The sequence below is a fragment of the Lygodium microphyllum genome, chromosome 16 (assembly GCF_053477565.2).
Source record: "Lygodium microphyllum isolate KBCC chromosome 16, Lygodium_microphyllum_v1.1.10, whole genome shotgun sequence".
Classification (NCBI taxonomy): Eukaryota; Viridiplantae; Streptophyta; class Polypodiopsida; order Schizaeales; family Lygodiaceae; genus Lygodium; species Lygodium microphyllum.
Genome location: NC_141150.1, coordinates 37,369,310 through 37,375,202, shown reverse-complemented (window position 1 = coordinate 37,375,202; position 5,893 = coordinate 37,369,310). Strand labels below are relative to the sequence as shown.

Genomic DNA, 5,893 nt, shown 5'->3' with positions numbered 1-5,893 from the left:
AGTTTGAAATAAGCTGGAGTGAGCAAAAGATCAATGGGAGTTATTAAAGCTTAAAGTGAAGCTCTTCTTCTTGGGCCTAAGCAAGTGATAAAAAAACTCCTTGAGTAATACTTTTTTGAATTGATTATATCTAGCTTTTGCAATCACAAGCTCTTCTTCTTCTGGGGCTTAAGAATGTGATGAAAAAGCTCATTGTATAATACATTTTCAAATTGATTATATCTAACTTTGGCAATCATAGGAATCTTTTGTTTGTTAAAATTTGATACACAATTTCTAGACACTAGGTGTAGGTGACATTGGCAAATGAATTATACAAGAATATTTAGTGCATATAGCTAGAAGGGTGGCAGGGCTCCATGCCCTACCACCTAATTTTTTCCCCTCTATAACTGTTGCTATTTGCGTTGGGAATTTACTCTGCAACCGCTATTAATATCTCTATTTACGTCACTTCTGACATTGCTATTTTTGTCACTATCAACATCGCTATTAGCATCACTATTTCTATTGTGTCGCTAACCTAATTAGCGACACAAATAGTGATTAAAATAATGACGAATTTATTGTGTTGCTAATAGCGACGTGAATAGGATGACATGGTAATTTTTACCGTGAATAATTCCATCGCTTTACACATCGCTATTGGGTCTATATATTGTAGTGGTAGACATTTAATTTCATAAATTTGTGTCATGTAGTAGTACATGCTAAGAAATGTTGTTATCCAAAAAGAACAAGAATTCCCATCAACTCTTCACTCAAAGGAGAACTATCTCAATAACTTATATCCTTGAGAAAATGTTGTGGCATAAAAGGAAAAATATTTAAGTCACTAATCCTTTTGACCACACACAAAGTTTAGAACCATTTAGAGCGCCCATCCCCATTTGCATGTGCTTTCTAACAATAGAAATAAGACCATTTGTGATGTATGACTTCATAGCAATGACATGTTTAGATTGTGTCATTTTTAAGATATTCGACAACCTCATTTTTCTATTTGAGAGCTTCAAGAAGAGCACATAAGATTTTTAAATTATTAAAACTAAAAAAGTAACTAAAATAAGCATAGAACTAAAATATGTTTATGAGGGTTTTTGAAGTTTTTGGAAAGTTCTCTTGTGAGTGATCAACCTTCGAACCTTGATTGTGAGAGGGGTTGGGCACTAACGTATGATGCATAAGAAAATTGGAGACAAAACCGCTTGTATGCTTGCGATTTAGAACTATGTGAAACAATGGTTTGTTTGAATCTCGAAAAGTAGACATAAATACCACGGACTCATGAGTCATCCATCCACTTGCCTCATAGATTCTCATGGTCTGAGAAGTTCCAGGGATGGTAACGGTGGTTGCTACTCTTGTGATGTCCAAGCTCCCCGCGCATATCCTAATGGTCAATATGTCGCATGCGTATGCAGTCCTCATTCCGAAGGTTAGTGTTTCTGGCGGAACGAACCTATTTCTCTTTTGATATATTTCAAGTTGTGTTTTTTATTAATTCAATAGAAAAAGCCCATAAGGGGTAAAACGCTGTGTGCGCCACATGGCAGATAAGTGCGACTGTGCCCCATGCGGAAGCAGATCGCCGCATCCTGATGCTGCATGTTTCCATAAGGAGTCCAAATGCGGCCGTCTGTCGCAATCATGATGTTGGCTTTCTAAAACGGAGCAAAGCAGCGAGCCCTTCCGGTATATAAAAGGCCATGGCATCAGAGGGCTCTCCAGGAGTTGTGCTGCAGTAACCTTCAGTGATCAGTAGTTCTATTATAATCATCAGCTGTATACGATCATGTTGAGGATGAGGGCTGGACTGCTAGTGCTCGCGCTTCTGTTGCTGGGAGGGTGGGGGAGGGCTGCGAGGCAACAGCAGCAGCGGGAGGGCCGCCGCCGGGGTAAGGAAGAGCAGTATGACCTGGGACTGGGAGAGGCCCGCGAGGTACTGAGGTCGGACGGGGGCAGCTATCGCATCTGGAGGGAGCGCGTCGAGGCCTTTCAGAATGCTTATGTGGGCATGGCGGAGCTCCAGCTGGAAGACAACGGCTTGCTGCTGCCGCAGTACGCAGATGCAGACAAGGTGGCGGTCGTGCTGGAAGGTAATAATTAGTATCAGCAGGGCACCATATCATTTGACTTCACGTTCACTTCATTTGTTTGCTTGCTATCGACGTCCTCTCATGATGATCACATGTTCATCGACCGTTGTTTGCTGCAGGCAAAGGATGGTTTGGTGCCGTCCTCCCCGTCCGTCCTGAGTACCGCCCCAACATGCTAGTGCGTCGCGTCGACAGGGACGATGTGATTGCGTTGCCCAAGGGCACTGTCTAACTATTGGTGGTACAATGATGGCAACCGTCGCCATCGTGTGCTCTGCGCTTCAGAGACAACCTTCGGCTCGAATCCAGCACAGATGCAGGTGATGTAATGCCTTATGCGGAATGTATACACTCTCTCTCTCTCTCTCTCTCTCTAAGCGCAGAGACAACCTTCGGCTCGAATCCAGGACAGATGCAGGTGATGTAATGCCTTATGCGGAATGTATACACACACTCTCTCTCTCTCTCTGTCTTCCTATAAATTTTCACTAGCAGTGAGCATAAGTCCGGCTGAGGATAGATTTCTTCTGACCTTTTTTCACACATACTCGACGTATCGCGTCTGACCTTTTCATCCATTTGTACTGTATATATCAGCAATTTGGTCTTGCCGGCGCCAAACAGCAGAGATTCGGCTCTATCCTCCACGGGTTCAGCGAGGAGACACTTGCTAAGGCGTGGGGCGTCGACGAGGACACACTCCGCTCCATTTTAGGGCGCCAGAGTGACGTCGATATAATTCGAGTTGAGCGGAGGATCTCCTTCGAGGAGCCGGGTCGACGACGGCAGCACTATGAGGAGGAAGAGGAGGACGAAGAGGAACATCGCCGAGGGCGCCGCCGTGGTTTTAGCCGCGATACTGAGATTAATAACGAGAATGCTGTCGAGATGGCTGAGCGCAGCCGAAGCAGTTTCGACTACTTTGAGGAGCTCAGGTACAGTACCCGAGCGCAGGGGCCCGATGTCTATGTTCGGGATGGTGGGGAGACACAGATTGTGAATCGACACAAGCTCCCGGCTTTGAGCGCAGTAGGGTTCAGCGTGGGGAGGGGACGACTGGAGTCGGTAATTATTGCATTAATATGCACGACCAGCATGTGCTAATATGTATATGCGCGATTATTCATTAGATGTATATATCATCACGCTTGTCCAAATATGGCAATATGTCATTCTCACCTTCCACCTCATCTCGACCTGCAGAACGCCATCTTCGCGCCGCTCTTCTTCCTCAGCCCTCACCAGCTCATCTACGTGACGCGCGGAAACGGCAGGATTGAGGTGTCAACGGGCGACGGCCGGAGCGCCTTCAACGAGGAGGTGCGAGAGGGCTCCGTGGTGGCCATCCCGCAGTTCCACCCGTCCTTGAAGATCGCGGGCGATCAGGGGCTGGAGTGGATCAACCTCATCACCAGCGACAACCCATCATTCTCCTTCCTGGCCGGGCGGAACTCCCTGTATCGCGGGATACCCACACAGGTGCTGCGCACCGCTTTGCGCGTGGATGAGAGGACCTTTGAGGAGCTGGTCCGGGGGCGTGAGGAAGACGAGTTCATCTTCCCAGCTGGTCGCGGTCGTCACGAAGAGCACCGCAGGAGACATGATGATGACGAGTGGGAGCGAGAGCAGGAGGAACATCATCGGCGTCGACCTAATTCTGATTCGCAGCTCCCGGAGCTGGTGGAGAAGTTCCTCGAGAGCGGCAAGGAGCTCGTGGAGGACGCGCTGTCGCTGCTCGCCTAATCAAATATAGCCGTGCTGGCGAAGCTCACGCCGCTCGCGCACACCACCTGGCACCGATCATCCTGGGCACCAACAAATGTACATATGAAACGCTGAAGTACGTACGTACTTGGAGGGGGGGGAGGGGAGTTTCATTTTTTGGTTGAATGCGCAGACTGTACATATTTCTCGCGAGTTAGTAATAAAGTTTAATAATTGTGCCCAGGACCCAAATTCTCTCGGAGCCGAATATTAGATGATTTTTAATTTGAACATGTCAGGTGATGTCTCGTACATGCATTTCCATTTGCTAACAGACATATGGATGTCTTTTAAAGATTTGTAGACATAAGCCAATAGAGGTTGAGATTGTTCGTGGAGTTATATAAACATGCTTTCGCGTTAGAAACATAAGCATACGATTACGATTGTTCATGGAGTTACATAAGCATATCGTGGATATAGTGGGGAAATTCCGAATTTGGTAGCAAGTATTCTTCTTAAAATTGACGCGAGGACTTGAAAAAAAAGATCAAATCCACTGTGGACAATTTGAAGGAGGGGCTCAAGATTTCAGCCTCCACTGTGGACTTGGCAGCCATACTGCTGGATATCAAGAAGGCGGATGAACAATGAGTTTATTAGGATCCTACTATGGTCTGTTGGTTTTTGTAAAGTTGACTAACTGTCCACCTAAGCAATGGTAGCTTCCCAGTTTTGAAGCGGCTCACTCAACCAACTAAAATGGAGGTGAGGACGAAGCACGAGGTCAATAGAGTCATTTAACTCGTAACTTTTCCAATTAAAAGCTCTCAAGAACTTGGCCTAGCTTAAAATGTCATTTGTATGTAACTTTTAAACTGGGTAAAAGCTCTTTGAGAAATTGGCTAAGACAAAAGCACGAATTTCGCCATTAACCTAAGAACACTTTCCTCTCCTTCCAAAGAATTTTGAGCTTGTGGTTCATAGATTGAAATTTGATTGTCGCCTAATGGATCAAGATTGAAATGGTCCAGACTTATGAAGCCACATGCATTGACGTGACAAATTCTAGACACTTGGAATGTTAGTATAGACACTTTAACTTATGAAGCAACAACAAAATAAAGAGGATATGTAGAGCTAGATAGGGCAAGGAGAAACAAACTAGAGCACTTCATACAATCTCGAGCAAGGAACATTGCTTCAACTTATGAAGCAAAACAGAATATAGAAGGAAAAATAAAACCAGACTAGAGAAGGCCAACCAATCATGTGATCTTAATTGTAAAAATAATTGGGTATATGCAAACTAATGATGATGGGGTTAAAATAGGACTAGTGATGTTTTACAATCAAGTGTGTTGGGTTGAAGTAGCTCAAGGTAATGTCTATAGTTGCATTCATTGCCCAAAGTTAAAAGACTCTTCATAATTATGTGCTCTAATTCCAATATAGATAATGTGATGTCTTAATGAACTAACAATGGTGTAGATCATGAACTAATGATGGCGTAGCATTTAAGTCTTTTCATAATCATGTGCTCTAATTCCGATAGTGATGTCATTAAGAACTAATGATGGTGTAGATAGTATTTCATGATCAAAAGGTTGAAATAGCCCAACAAAATTCTGAAGTTAGACTATGATAATCATGTGCTCTAATTCCAAAAGATACTATTGTGGACTTAAATGATTGTAGAATGAGCTCACACATATGTACCAAAGTCGTGGCCTGAATGAGCCAATACCAAGTAATGCATGATATAGTTTCATCCAATTACCCAACCTAGCTTTGATAATCATGTGGTGGGATTTGAATAGAATGTGTTCTTAATGATTGTATAGTTAATTGGCTCACACATGCATGTGGCTTGATATGGTTACCCTTAATTACCAAGTTGGCTTTGATAATCATGTGTTCTAATTCACTTGATCAATGTAATACTCTTAACTCAATAATTGAGTTTCTTGAAAGTTGAAATGGTTCATGACTTTTTTGAGCCTAGATTCTTTAAAGTTGGAATGTTCCCAAGTTCAACTCTCTTGGTAATTGATATATAGTGGAAATAAATTTCTTAAAAAGTCAATCTT

The 5,893-nt window shown here is 43.6% G+C and overlaps 1 pseudogene across 1 annotated transcript; it reads left to right on the top strand.

The window, feature by feature from the left end:
* The first annotated feature begins 1,342 nt into the window (after positions 1 to 1,342).
* On the top strand, positions 1,343 to 4,223 carry LOC148022709 (11S globulin seed storage protein 2-like; annotated as a pseudogene). The gene is made up of 7 exons (XR_015693495.1): positions 1,343 to 1,438; positions 1,557 to 1,695; positions 1,824 to 2,099; positions 2,219 to 2,419; positions 2,697 to 2,932; positions 3,002 to 3,164; positions 3,303 to 4,223. The product of XR_015693495.1 is annotated as an 11S globulin seed storage protein 2-like (transcript).
* Positions 4,224 to 5,893: the final 1,670 nt, after the last annotated feature.